The sequence below is a fragment of the Chiloscyllium plagiosum genome, unplaced genomic scaffold (assembly GCF_037043375.1).
Source record: "Chiloscyllium plagiosum isolate Xiang-an unplaced genomic scaffold, Cpla_swu_hap1 HiC_scaffold_7, whole genome shotgun sequence".
NCBI classification, from domain to species: domain Eukaryota; kingdom Metazoa; phylum Chordata; class Chondrichthyes; order Orectolobiformes; family Hemiscylliidae; genus Chiloscyllium; species Chiloscyllium plagiosum.
In genome coordinates this window covers 12,257,361-12,272,883 of record NW_028270145.1, presented here as the reverse complement: position 1 = coordinate 12,272,883, position 15,523 = coordinate 12,257,361, and the positions used below count along the sequence as shown (strand labels likewise).

Sequence of the window (15,523 nt, the reverse complement as noted above, 5' to 3'; positions counted from 1 at the left end):
AGGGAAGGGCTAAGAGATGACTGTTAGACACTTCTTTCGATGACAGGATTTATCTCGATTCAGTAGGAGTCCCTAGGGGAGTGCCTGATGAATTCAAGGCTCGTAACCAGACTGCAGCAGGCTTTGAGTTAGCTCTCTTTTGGTGGGTAACAATTAATAAAAATGTAGATTGGATAAATTACATTTTCTATAATCAACAGCGATTTATAAATTATACAAGAGATGCGGTTAAAGGAATATCAGAACAGCTTGATGCGACAAGTAGGATGGCATGGGAAAACAGAATAGCCCTTGATATGATTTTAGCAGAAAAAGGGTGTGTGTGTGTGTTAGGAGGAAGCTGTTGTACCTTTATTCCTAATAATACTGCACCTGATGATTTAATTATTCGGGCCTTACGGGGATTGACTACCTTAGCAGAGGAACTGGCTGAGAATTCAGGAGTAGACACATCTCTCACGGGATGGCTTGAATCCTGGTTTGGAAAATTGAAGGGGGTGCTGGTTTCTATCCTTACTTCCCTGATAGTAGTAGTCGGGGTATTGGTGGCCATTGGCTGTTGTATCATACCCTGTATACGAGGGCTCAGCCAAAGACTGATTGAAACAGCCTTGATGAAACAGATGCCCCTAAAAGGGAATCAGACAGAGGAACTTTATCGACTAAATAATGAGGAAATGAGTGAAACCAAGATGGATGAAATCTCTGGAATGATGCTTGCGAATTTCGGGAACGATGTTAAAACAAAATGCAGAAGATAACAAATGGTAATTAAAGAAAAAGGGGGAAATTGTGGGATATAGGTAAATTAATGTTGTTTCTGCAATTATAAGTTTTGATACAGAGTAAATGAACTCACATCAGTATGTAATTGTTTCAGCCAAGAGCTGAGTCAACAAGAATGGGGACTATGTGGAGGAAATACATAATTGTTTTTGCCTCAGCTAAAAATGGTATGTCAGCATGAGGCGTGATTGCAAAACAATGGTAGAAATACAGGCACTAGATAAAATGCTGTGAAGAGAGGCCTGTATAAACAGTAGGTTTCCCACTTGTACGGAGACATAGGAACAAACCCTAATTAAAGAGGTCATAAAGGTCAGAGTAGCCTCCGGAGAGGCCCAGATGGAAGGAATAGATACTGATAAAGAAAGAATATGCCTAACGATGACCTGCAGTGGGATGACGTCAAACGACCTTATGGGGCCAGAGATAGGCATTTGTCACGGACAAGGCTGGATAAACAGAAGTTGTGGGATCAGTCTTAGGGAAATGAGTGACATAAGCGGGGGGGTGGGTGTGGAGGGGGGGCAAACAATGAAATAAGAAAAAATATGTAGGGACTCAAATTGTATAAATTTCGAGAGTTTGTTGAATTTGATGTGTATTTGTCCTCTGCCTTGTCTGGCATTAGACATTGCACCCACTTGCAAGTGTAAAAATAAAGAACACTACTGATTCAGATTTTTGTCTCGGACTGCAATTATTGAAGTGAGTGAGCTTTGTTTCTCACAAAGTATTATCAATGTAAAGTAAGTTTCTCGGGCACATAATTGGCTGAGTTAATATTAATCCATTAAAAAGAGCATGCTTCATTTAGACAGTCATGCCTCAAGTGATCTGAGGTAAGGTGTAGGATGGTATTTTCTATGATACAGTGATGATATAATGACCATGTCTTTTGAAGATATACTTACATAGTGCCTGTGAGACATAACGCATCACCACTTAAAAGGGCCAGGACTACAGATACATGGGAACACCACCTCCTGCAAGTTCTACTCCAAGCTACTACCAATCCTCACCTGGGAATATATCACCCACCGTTACTGAGTCATAATCCTTGAACATTCTGCCTAAAAGCAGTGTGGGCATAGAAACATACCAAGGGGCGCAATAGTTCAAGGTGGCAGCTTACTACGACTTTCTCAAGAACAATGCAAGATGGGCAACAAATAAAGATGGGAGTTGAAGTCCTCAGCCCATGAATGAATTTTAAAAAGGTTATGTGTCAGCTAGGATTTCTCCCAATTTAACATTTTTGATTTTTTCACTAAAATCTGGCTCAAAGGTGCTCAAATCATCTTTCACATCATAAAACAAAGTTACTTACAGACATTAAGCTGTATGAACCTATTTGCATAAAAGCTACTTCATAATCTCAGACATTTCTATTTGCCTTTGGCATTAAACTAAACTCATTGGGCAAGGGTATAATTTACTGTGCAACATTTTCAATAAGAAATTTTAATTGTATACCATATTGTCGACAATTCGATGAATGGCTCCCTTTCATGATCTATGTGTATACACACTGGAATTTTAATCAAACAGGCAGAAAAAGGTGAATGATTAAAAAACACAGCAATAATGTTGCAGGGATAATCAAACCAATGCACCTTAGCACTAAACCCTCAAGAGTCTAATCTGACATTGTACTGTGGGGACAGGACTCTGTTTGAGGTGCTGTCTTTCAAATAAGGTGTTAAACTCATTGATGTAATAGACCCATGGAACTATTTTACAAAAAAAACATTGGAGTGATCCCAAAAATAAATTTGATGGTCACAGTTCCTACATGACAAAAGGAATCACTCTTCAAAAGGAATTAATGGGCTGTGAAAGGTTTGGTTATCTCAAGGTCATGAAAGGCTCGTAATAGAAATTAGGTTATTTTCCTTATTATGAGGTAAGTTAATTGATTCTAACTTTTACTTAGCTCCCATTTAAGTTTAAGGTTGCTCCATATCTACTCAAGTCATTTTCGTTCACAGCTAATCTTTGTCGTGAGCGATTATTGATTAGTCTGAGATTGAGGTCTTTAGGTCAGACAAGGCTGATTGCTCAATCACTCAAGAGCTTTTTGATGACTGATTTTGTTTAAGTGTGCGACCTGTCTGCTACGTTTATCGTTTGTGGTTTATTCTTATTTATGTACTGTAAGGCATTCCACTTATTTTTAAAATTGTGATACTAAAATTGTCCTACACCCTGTGAAATGTAATGCCTTGATTAAAATTTGGTTTGATCTGATGCGGCATTTAGTAAGTGTTTTCCTGTTCTTGGTAACTTCAGAAATTCATTGCCTCATGTAATGTTAATAGCATATTTCAAATGTTGAACTGGCAAAGAAGCTGAAAGTTTAGCTAGTCTACTTAGTTGGCAAAGAAATAATATATTGAGAGCTTAGCATTTTCTTCTTAATGCCTGAAAGAATAAAAAGCTAGCATTTATATGGCATTATGCTTCAATTTGCTTTACAACCAATGAAGTACAAATATATTCGGCAAAACATCCAAAGTGCACTTCCCCACCCAACTCGTTTACCTCTGTAATAGTGCCATTTGATCTTTTTAAATTCACCAGAGACAGCAGACAGAGCCTCAGTTGAAGGTCTCAGTGGAAATCTGACACCTTTGGCAGTGTAGTACTCCCTCCTGACTGCAGTAGAGTTGATATCTCATTAATGTTACCTCATTCTAAACTAGATCAAGTTGATGGATGAAAATGAACAGCCTTATTAATATGGGAAAGATGGTTTAATTACCTGTCTTATTAATTTCCAATTGATTTTTGTCAGCTGAAAGAAGTTAATTTTAAAATTAGATTAAACATTAAATAAAAAGCAACTGGATATTAGGAAGAGAATAAACTTCAAAATTCCTTCACTCAGCACATTCCTCAAGTTAAATAGTCCAGTGAAGCTATATTCATTGAGCTGCACCTCATGCTGCTGCAATAATTAAGCAGCGATGAGTCACCATTCTTAAATAAATCAGCATATCTTTTCAGGGCAATATTTTCTTCTAAAAAAGTCAGTTGTAAAACATTGCCTGGAGATATCTGATGACGGGATCAAGTCTGCAGATTCCAATTAAAATGGAAGAATTTCTCATCTAAGGGACAAGGTAGGACTAATAAATTAAACTGCATTTATTTCAATGCAAGGGGCCTAACAGGGAAGGCAGATGAACTCAGGGCATGGTTAGGAACATGGGACTGAGATATCATAGCAATTACAGAAACATGGCTCAGGGATGGGTAGGACTTGCAGCTTAATTTTCCAGGATACAAATGCGACAGGAAAGATAGAAAGGGAGGCAAGAGAGGAGAGGGAGTGGCATTTTTGATCAGGGATAGCATGACAGCTGTGCTGAGGGAGGATATTCCCGGAAATACATCCAGGGAAGTTATTTGGGTGGAACTGAGAAATAAGAAAAGGATGATCAGAGGGAAATTAAGAACATACTTGTAAGGAGGTCTCAATTATCTGTAAGAATAATAGGATTGTTATGGTAGGGGGTTTTAACTTTCCAAACATCGACTGGGAATGCCATAGTGTTAAAGGTTTAGATGGAGAGGAATTTCTTAAGTGTGTACGAGACAATTTTCTGATTCAGTATGTGAATGTACCGACTAGAGAAGGTGCAAAACTTGACCTACTCTTGGGAAATAAGGCAGGGCAGGTGACTGAGGTGTCAGTGGGGGAGCACTTTGGGACCGGCGACCATAATTCTATTCATTGTAAAATAGTGATGGAAAAGGATAGACCAGATCTAAAAGTTGAAGTTCTAAATTTGGAGAAAGGCCAATTTTGACAGTATTAGGCAAGAACTTTCAAAATCTGATTGGAGGCAGATGTTCGCAGGTAAAGGGACGGCTGGAAAATGAGAAGCCTTCAGAAATGAGATAACAAGAATCCAGAGAAAATATATTCCTGTCAGGGTGAAAGGGAAGGCTGGTAGTTATATAGGGAATGCTGGATGACTAAAGAAATTGAGGGTTTGGTTAAGATAAAAAAGGAAGCAGATGTCAGGTATAGACAGGATAGATCGAGTGAATCCTTAGAAGAGTATAAAGAAAGTAGGAGTATACTGATGAGGAAAATCAAGAGGGCAAAACGGGGACATGAGATAGCTTTGGCAAATAGAATTAAGGAGAATCCAAAGGGTTTTTACAAATATATTAAGAACAAAAGGGTAACTAGGGAGAGAATAGGGCCCCTCAAAGATCAGCAAGGTGGCCTTTGTGTGGAGCCACAGAAAATGGGGGAGATACTAAATGAATATTTTGCATTAGTATTTACTGTGGAAAAGAATATGGAAGATATAGACTGCAGGGAAATAGATGGTGACATCTTGCAAAATGTCCAGATTACAGATGAGTAAGTGCTGGATGTCTTGAAGCGGTTAAAGGTGAATAAATCCCCAGGACCTGATCAGGTGTACCCGAGAACTCTGTGGGAAGCTAGAGAAGTGATTACTGGGCCTCTTGCTGAGATATTTTTATCATCGATAGTCACAGGTGAGGTGCTGGAAGACTGGAGGTTGGCAAACATGGTGCCACTGTTTAAGAAGGGTGGTAAAGACAAGCCAGGGAACTATAGACCGGTGAGCCTGACCTTGGTGGTGGGCAAGTTGTTGGAGGGAATCCTGAGGGACAGGATGTACATGTATTTGGAAAGGCAAGGACTGATTCGGGATAGTCAACATGGCTTTGTGCATGGGAAATCATGTCTCACAAACTTGATTGAGTTTTTTGAAGACGTTACAAAGAAGATTGATGAGGACAGAGCAGTAGATGTGATATACATGGACTTCAGTAGGGCGTTCGACAAGGTTCCCCATGGGAGACTAATTAGCAAGGTTAGATCTCATGGAATACAAGGAGAACTAGCCATTTGGATACAGAACTGGCTCAAAGGTAGAAGACAGAGGGTGGTGGTGGAGGGTTGTTTTTCAGACTGGAGGCTTGTGACCAGTGGAGTGCCACAAGGATCGGTGCTGGGCCCTTTACTTTTTGTCATTTACATAAATGATTTGGATGCGAGCATAAGAGGTACAGTTAGTAAGTTTGCAGATGACACCAAAACTGGAGGTGTAGTGGACATCGAAGAGGGTTACCTCAGGTTACAACAGGATCTGGACCAGATGGGCCAATGGGCTGAGAAGTGGCAGATGGAGTTTAATTCAGATAAATGCGAGGTGCTGCATTTTGGGAAAGCAAATCTTAGCAGGACTTACACACTCCTAGGGAGTGTTGCTGAACAAAGAGACCTTGGAGTGCAAGTGCATAGCTCCTTGAAAGTGGAGTCGCAGGTAGATAGGATAGTGAAGAAGGCGTTTGGTATGCTTCCTTTATTGGTCAGAATATTGAGTACAGGAGTTGGGAGGTCATGTTGCGGCTGTACAGGACATTGGTTAGGCCACTGTTGGTATATTGCGTGCAATTCTGGTCTCCTTCCTATCGGAAAGATGTTGTGAAACTTGAAAGGGTTCAGAAAAGATTTACAAGGATGTTGCCAGGGTTGGAGGATCTGAGCTACAGGGAGAGGCTGAACAGGCTGGGGCTGTTTTCCCTGGTGCGTTGGAGGCTGAGGGGTGACCTTATAGAGGTTTACAAAATTATGAGGGCATGGATGGGGTAAATAGACAAAGTCTTTTCCCTGGGGCTGGGGAGTCCAGAACAAGAGGGCATAGGTTTTGGGTAAGAGGGGAAAGATATAAAAGAGACCTAAGGGGCAACTTTTTCACGCAGAGGGTGGTACGTGTGTAGAATGAGCTGCTCGAGGATGTGGTGGAGGCAGGTACAATTGCAACATTTAAGAGACATTTGGATGGGTGTATGAATAGGAAGGGTTTGGAGGGATATGGGCCGGGTGCAGGCAGGTGGGACTAGATTGGGTTGGGATATCTGGTCGGCATGGACGGGTTGGACCGAAGGGTCTGTTTTCATGCTGTACATCTCTATGACTCTAAGACATGCTAAAATCATGCTTCCAGGGATTTTTTTCACCAGTAAAGATGGAATTCACACATCTGGGTTCCTTTTATCATGACACGGTTTCTTCCACAATTCTGTCTGCAGCCAGTGCATAACTGGCCAGTCACTGTGCACCAGAGGTAACAATCGAGTATATTTATTTATTTCCTCATATATGATGCTCCAACATTCCATTTAACTTCCCAATCACTTGCTGAAACTGCATACTAACTTAATAAAAGCAAATCACTGCGGATGTTGGAATCTGAAACCAACAGAGAAAATGCTGGAAAATCTCAGCAGGTCTGGCAGCATCTGTGAGGAGAGAAAAGAGCTGACGTTTCAAGTCTAACTGACCCTTTGACAAAGCTCAACAGCTTTGACAAAGGGTCAGTTGGACTCGAAGCATCAGCTCTTTCCTCTCCTTACAGACTCTGCCAGACCTGCTGAGATTTTCCAGCATTTTCTCTTTTGACTGCATACTAACTTGTTGTGATTTAAATATTTGCTTGGTGAAACAGAACCTTAAGACTGCATCAAGTCCTCATCTTGTCATGCATTCATTGCAACTGACATTCAAGAAACTTAGAAATCCAACATTGATTTGTACAGCATGAGAAGACAATGATGATTGATTGGAGCATGCCTGGCATGGAGATGTTGCATGAATGTTTCACTGTAAACCTTAACTCACTGATTAAACTCAGACCAGGCTCTGATAAGTCAGGTATTGCCGTGAGGAATGCAGCAGGAGGTGGCAGCCTGATGGCACTACCATCAGCTTCCGGTAGGAAAAAGAAGTGAGACCAAAGAGGATCTGTGTGGATAGAGATAAATTAATATAAAAAAAGTCATGTTAATACCTATAGGTTACAGGCCAATTAATATTGCAAGTGAGGTGGAGAAAGAAATAGACAAGTGAGCAAAGCCATTGGGTAGAATCTGACCAGGCTCCGAGCAGCACGATTTATAGTTAGATGAGTGGTGGAATTAGGTAAGATGTGAGGTGAGACCTAGCTCAATGGCTTCCATCTTGCCCACAGGCAAACTGCAAAGCAGGTCATATAAGCAAATCAGTCAGGGGCAGCTTCACATAGCAATCCCAGGCTCAGGCCATAGGTGGGCATCTGTCCAGTCAGGATACTGCTGCGCAAGGGGACTGCGCTTCTGTGCTCCTGCCAGTGAGTGATGGCCAGTTGTTTGTCTCCAGAGGGACCAGTCCAGAGCTTGGAAATTTGTAGTTGTTGATAGGTGCCCACTAGCCAGAGATCTGAACAAGTGAGGCCTGGCACCTAGCAGCTCAGGTCACATGACAGGATGGATCATGGTTGTCTCAACACCCTGCTCATGGGAATTAGTGGTGAAGGGGGTTTGGGGAAGTAGGTAAACAGGTAGGCATTTGGAATCATATGTACACAGTTTGGATGATAACCTGGGGAAGAGTATGGTGTTCACAGAATGGCCACCTGGAACAAAGAGGGTGGTGTTGGGGGTTTCAGAGGCATGTTAACAGTGAGACTGAAAGCCACTAGCAAAGAACCACTTGCTGTCATTCCAGTCGTGAAGCACATGGATAGACCACAGTGTTGAGGAGGATAGCTACAAAGGACTATTCAATTGATAGGGCAAGTGAAGTGACTTATAAGGGAGGCCCTACACCTGCAAGCAATCACATGGTAACAACAATGTTCTGAAATGTGCATTGTCTTTGCTACAAAGATACACAGGGTCCTGACTCCCTAGCCATCCTATAGCATTAACTATCTCTATTATGGCTCTCCAATACTGTCCCCGTTGGGGAATTCCCTCAGATGTATGACTCCGTGCACACAGTCAGCCAAACAGCTGATAATGGTGACTGGGGAGGAAGTCCTAAAATGTCAGAGTGAGCGAATGCCATACACACACATTGCAATCCCGGTCCCACATGATGCATTTGAAGATCACTGCTCACTCCCAAACATTGCACCTTGTTGATAGCCAATGAGTGATGAACAGTGAAATGCAACAGTTTATGAAATTCATAACTATTCAACTAACATTGTTTGAAAGCCAAACGTTCAACAGGACATTGTTTGCAAAACAAAGTTCATAGATGATGTTGCATGCTAAACAAAACTTTCTTAAACCACATTGTATGTGCACAAATTATTTCCATCAGTTTTCCTGAGTCACTTATATATCCTATTAATAGAGTTTCCTCCTCCTCTCCCTCCACTGAGATGTACTGAGCTTACCTGCTTTGCCGGTGGGGTGGTGGGCTCTATCTCTGTAGTGACACCCATTGCCCCTAGAGGTTTGGTCAGGCTACCCTAGGGGCATTTGCACCAACCAATCATGCAAGTTGACCGTCTTCGGTTAGAACTTCCAAGGATCAGAGTTGGGGAGATAGTTGAGGCTCGCTGCACTAATGAATAGCATGAGAAAGACTGCCAGAGCTCACGGCGAGAAACTTCCCCCACAAAAAAAAAACTCTCTGAAATGAACAGTTAGCTAATTTCAGATAAAATTCAGTCCTTTGTATATTTACACAGCATGTGCAAGCAATCGTACTCACCCCCTTCTGCACACAGACATGTGCTGTACACAAGTGACGTTGGATTCTAGAAAGAAAGTACATGTAAAGATTTTGAGCAGAAATCATACATTCAAATGTAAAATGCAAGCATTATAAGGCTGAATGTGTTCTCTCTTGTTGTTCTTAGGGTGAATGGTAACTAAAGGTTTGTGTACAGGTGTATTGGTGTAGAGGTGACTCTTTGAATGTCACAATAGTCGCACACCCTTGCACGTCTTGGGTCGACTGGTTGTTAGTCAGGCTCCTCATCCCCTTACAAGAGGGATGGTGTCTTTAGGTTCAGACTAACCTACCTCTGCCTGCTTCTTGAAGTAATAAGGTTCATTGTCAGAAATCAGCCTCAGTCACATGTTCAATAGCACAAACATGGCGGCAGAGGCAGACACCTGTGCTGGAACTCATCCACTTTGTCAGGTTTTTTTCCTTGTTTTCTTTGTTTTATTTTAACTTTTCAAACTCACTTGGATGGGAATGGAGGAAGCGACTCCTGGACCCGAGGGTGTCGCAGGGAGGCAAGGCCCTTTGCGGACTGGAGGCGAGGCCTCAAGTTTTGAAGCCCAAGCGTGGTCTGGAGAGATGGCCAATGTGATCTGGAGGCTAAGTGCCAGCACAGACTGGAAGAGAAGAACGGTAAGTTAAGTACTTTTTTATTATTTTGCCTTATGCTGGACTTCTTATTTATTATTTTTTTCATTTTATACCGAATACTTAAGCATCCGCATCTAGGTATCTTGTAAGATGGCACCATAATCGGTGACATTGCAAACTTTCTACTGCACTCAATTGAGTGCACGTGACAATAAAGCCAACTCGAGTAGTTCATTCACTACTTCTAATGTCTGGCCATTACAATTTAAATATCGAAGCCTTTGACCCTCATTTTTGTCAAGTATCAACCTCACAGACAGTGGGTCTAGAAGCCCATTAAGTTTGATTTTTGTAAGTTTATAAATAATAAAAAGGTTGGAATTCTACAGATGTATTTCGTCTTGGTACATCCATTCAGCTTGGACACCCCCCAAACCCCACCACCATGGTCAATCAATTAGGGATATTCCAGAAACTTGAGGTAGTCTCTACAGAATTTGCAGAAGCAACCTGCAATTTTTGTAGCTTTTTAATGCCCATTTTTGAAAGAGACAGCACCTTCAGAAAAATCCATACTGAATACAGTCTACATTTAAAGTGACAATATGATCTGCTTTTACTGGGTGTGACAAATGGAAACCTTTCAAATGGTGATCAAAATGCAGAAAATGCATTCCTCGAATGTGACTAAAGAAATAGACAAATTTACTGAGTGCTAAGCAAAAAGCACACATTAATTACATCGACAGCAAAAGGAATACATGTTATAAGAGAAAAAAATAGTCAGTGGGAAAAAAAGCAAAACAATTAGCAAGATGAAGGGGAACAATGAAATTAAATATCCAGAACATAAAACTAAATAGTGAAATATTTTACAAGCACATTAATAAAGAAAAAAATACACAAAAACAAGATTGTAACTAAAAAGGACCATTGTTAACGTTAGAGAAATGACAGAATAATTATTTTGCTTTTATGTTTACCAGGGGTTTGGAACAGGTAGACCTGATGGATTGATGAGATGGGTAATGAGGTAATTATATTTAAAATATACAAGCAGGATGTATTGAATAAACCAAAAAATGACTCAAAGGAGATAAAATCCCTGGTCCGATAGATGGATTGCTCCCACATCTTTTGGAAGAATTTAGAGAATATATAGCACAGTCATTACTGCACATATTTAATAGTTTGGAAGAAAAAGGGTGCAGGCACAGAAAACTGGCAGATAACTAATGCAATCTTTTTACTTAAGAGGAGGAGGAGAACATATTCAGGGAATTGTAGTCCGGTCAGCTTAACACCAGTGTTATGATAAATAATGGAATCTTTGTTAATGTAGGGAATAGTAAAGTTCAAAGTTTGTGCGAAGATTTGTAGCTCGGGTGCTCGTTGTTGTGGTTCTGTTCGCCGAGCTGGAAGTTTTTGTTGCAAACGTTTCGTCCCCTGGCTAGGCGATATCATCAGCGCTTGGGAGCCTCCTGCGAAGCGCTTCTTTGATGTTTCCTCCGGTGTTTTTAGTGGTCTGTCCCTGCCGCTTCCGGTTGTCAGTTTCAGCTGTCTACTGTAGTGGTTGGTATATTGGGTCCAGGTCGATGTGTTTGTTGATCGAGTTTGTGGATGAATGCCATGCCTCTAGGAATTCCCTGGCTGTTCTCTGTCTGGCTTGCCCTATGATAGTAGTGTTGTCCCAGTCGAATTCATGTTGTTTGTTGTCTTCGCAGGAGGCTCCCAAGCACTGATGATGTCGCCTAGCCAGGGGACGAAACGTTTGCAACAAAAACTTCCAGCTCGGCGAACAGAACCACAACAATAGTAAAGTGTTGAGGCCATAACCCAGACAATTATGGAGCATACTACCAGTTAAAGATGTATCCATTTGTGTCTCTTCCTTAGCCAATCCATATCCAAGTTAATCATTTGCATTCAATTCCATGAGCTTCAACTTTATCTAACAGTATTTCTCAAATATCTTTTGAAAGTCCAAATAAATAGCACACATAGACATTCCCCTGTCAACTATCTTAGACACCTCTCCAAATAAACTCAATCAGTTCTCAGACATGGCCCAAACTTCACCAATACATAAGGATCTCACTGATCAAATGAAAATTCCCAAGCTGTTTGGTCACCCTGTATATAATTATAAATGTTGGTAGTTCCTATTATCTGCTTTGCCAATCTCTGCTGCTTTATAAAAATCTTTCCCATTCACTAGAATCTCTTATTGGTGGATCTTTTTGAACACTTCTCTTTTTCTTTTGGCTTTATGTTCTCCTCGCTTATTTAGTTGTTTATAATTGTTTTCTTCGGTAGAACTCTTGTCAGATATAACACGCCATGGGGTAACCTCAGAATCATGATGATGATTTAATAACGATGTAAGTGCCACATGGCTAGGTAGAGTGGTCTAGAAGGGAGAAGGTGTTCTACCCTCCTGTGACAGAATGCATGGAAACATTGAGCTGTCAGCAAAGAGTTATTGCATCAAAAGAAACCAAAACGTCAACTAACATACATTTGACTAAACAGTCTCAAATGTAAAATATACAATGTGTTATAAAATAATCTAAAGAAAGCATAGAACCATGTTATACCCCAAAAATGACTTATGCACAGTCATTTTCTCCCACAGTTATTAGGTTAATACAGTGAAAAGATTTGCAGAGCTTAACACTGCTGAAAGGAAACTAGAAATTGAAACTTTTTGTCCTGTACTCATCAGAACTGTGGATGCAAGAAGCACCATTTTGTATAACATGAGAAGAGTTTGTTGATTGGTTGGATCATAATTGGCATGGGGATGCAGCAAAAACATGGTGGCTCAGTGGTTAGCACTGCTGCCTCACAGGGTTCAACTCCAGCCTCAGGTGATTGTCTGTATGGAGTTCGTACGTTCTCCGCATGTCTGCGTGAGTTTCCTCTGGGTACTCTGGTTTCCTCCCACAATCACAAAGATGTGCAGGATAGGTGAATTGGCCATGCTAAATTGCCCATAGTGTTCAGGGATGATTAGATTCCCTACAGTATGGAAACAGGCCCTTCGACACTCCGAAGAGTAACCCACCCAGACCCATTCCACTACATTTACCCCTGACTAATGCACCTAACAGTGTGGGTAATTTAGCATGACCAATTCACCTGACCTGCACATCTTTTGGATTTTGGGAGGAAACCAGAGCACCCGGAGGAAACCCACACAGACACAGGGAGAATGTGCAAGCTCCACACAGTCACTCAAGGCAGGAATCGAACCCAGGTCCCTGGCACTGTGAGGCAGGGGTGTTAATCACTGAGCCACCGTGCCACCCACAATATGTCAGTTAGGTACATTTGTCTGTGGTAAATATAGGATAACGGGGAATATGTCTGGGTGGGTTACTCTTCAGAGGGCTGGTGTGGGCTTGTTGGGACAAAGGGCTTGTTACCACACTGTAGGGATTCTATTCTATTAAACAATTAACTGTCAATCTTAATTCTCAAACCAGGCAGGTGGTTTCTCATTGGTCAGGGCATTGTCATAGGGATGCAGCAGAATCCTGGCTGTCTCCATGACCCTATCTGTTTTTTCGAATCAGAATCTACCTGCTCTGCTTTGAAATTTAAATATTGGCAGCTAACTGTTCTTGCTGCATCGCCATGTCAATTGTTGTCCAACCAATCAGCACCCTATATAAAATGGTGGCTCTTTTCTTTCAATTCTGTTTCCTGTATTCCAGTTATGATGACTGTAAAGTGAAAAGTTTCAACATCTACTCTCCTTTTAGCAATGCTTGAAAATATTTGTCTGGTTAACTGTGGACAGTCTGTGTTATGTTACTGCAAAATCAGCCTTACTTTCATCTAGAATCTTAACTTTTTCATACTTCTCCCATTTGTTATGAACAAGCCTTGAGCAAGGTTCCCAAATTTGTCATGGTTCCAGACTAGGTACCCTAATCTCCTGGGTGGGGAGGGATGAACTAGTTCCCTTTCTTTGTTCAAGCAGACCCTCGGTTGGTCACAATAAGGCAAATTCATAAAGGATCCCCTCCCATGGGGATATCTTCATCCCAGACCAAAATGGAACATGTTTTAAAAGGAGCCAGTTTAACCAGGCTTGCGTTAACAAAGGAGTGAGCTTATTAATTACTAAATGCAAGAAGATATTATAAAGCACTCTACTCCACAGACTAGGACATCTGGCCAGTAACAAAGAGACAAGTTATAGTTTCTAGTTTTTTTTTTATTATTCCGGGAGAGTAAACCAGATGTACCTGCAGCTTTCTGCAGAGACAGAGAGGAACTGTCATCCATCTTGTTAGCTATTCTTGTTGATCTCTTCCCCGTTTTAAACATTCCCTGACCCTTTTATTGGTGCAATTTCATACGGATTTCAACACAGGACTTTCTCAGACAGTCACTGAATTTACATTCAGTTTGTTTTTGGTGTCTATAATAGTCCTTTTATTTTAAAGAAAACCACATTTTGGATTGAAATGTAAAAATGTCAATCAGTACTTTGGGGTTTTCACCCATTGCCATGTGATGTGAGATATTTTTAAAAATTTTTCATGGTGTCACAGACAAGACTTGCATGTGTTGTCCATCCCTAATTTCCCTTGAACTGTTGGCTTGATTGACCATTTCAGAGATAGCTAAAAGACAACTACTTAGTTGGTCTTCCATATGATTCACTTCTCTGATGGACATCAGTGAAACCGATTTTATTTTATGAGATTCAATGGTAACTTCATGGCACCAAGCCTTGTATTCAAGATTTTCATTAATTAATTGAATTTAAATTTTGTAACTGCCGTGGTGGGACTTGAACCTGTGCACTCAGAGTACGAGCAGGGCTTCTGGATTACTAGATCAGTAACATCACTTTAACAGTCTATTTTCCCTCTGCGTTAAACCCATGATATTCTCAAGCAATGATCTGAGGATTGAAGATACAGTTTAAAATTCTCTAAACAGAAACATCTAAGGTACAGACCTCAGTAATCGCAAAGGTAACTGTGACAAGGCTTAGGGATTCGAGAGGCTGGCGTTGTTTTTGTGCTCGGTCAATTTAAATAAGGATGCAAGAAATCAAAATGAAGTACAAATGCATCAAAAAACACAAGACATGAGAGCACGAGAAGAGAGACGGGCATCATGTACCAAAGGAGGTGTGTTTTTTTCTTCCAACACATCCTATTTTCATTGTATCTGCTCAAATCAAACAAAGATTTGTTATTAATTAGGATACTGGATAATCAGTGCTATTACTGAATAGAGACAGAGATATAATGTTTCTGTTTATCTCTTCTCTTTGTAAATTTCAGGAAAATTGTCAGTGGAACTCAATGCTCACTCATTTACCTTATAATACTTAAACATGTAGCACAGTGGTAGCATCCCTACATCTGGATCAGGAAATCTGAATTCAAGTCCCCCATCTGCCCCAGAGGTTTGTCATAACACGTCTGACATGGTTGTTTAAAATAACAGTGAGGTTCTCCTCTTGTGTAACACATCATAAACCCTTCATGGGCTTTGAACATAAATGAATGAATTGGAAAATTCATTAGCGGTAGTTAATAGAAGAGAAAAATCTCAAGTGATTTGGTG

At 40.8% G+C, this 15,523-nt stretch overlaps 1 long non-coding RNA gene across 2 annotated transcripts in view; it reads right to left on the bottom strand.

The window, feature by feature from the left end:
• LOC122551977 (uncharacterized) overlaps positions 1–15,523 on the bottom strand; it is a 105,680-nt gene that overhangs the window by 81,609 nt on the left and 8,548 nt on the right. For both annotated transcript variants that reach the window (XR_015757591.1, XR_006312241.2), the window contains exons 2-3: positions 9,802–9,954; positions 9,320–9,365 (exon numbers count right to left, since the gene is read on the bottom strand). This is a non-coding gene — a long non-coding RNA (uncharacterized LOC122551977). The remainder of the gene's footprint in view (positions 1–9,319; positions 9,366–9,801; positions 9,955–15,523) is intronic.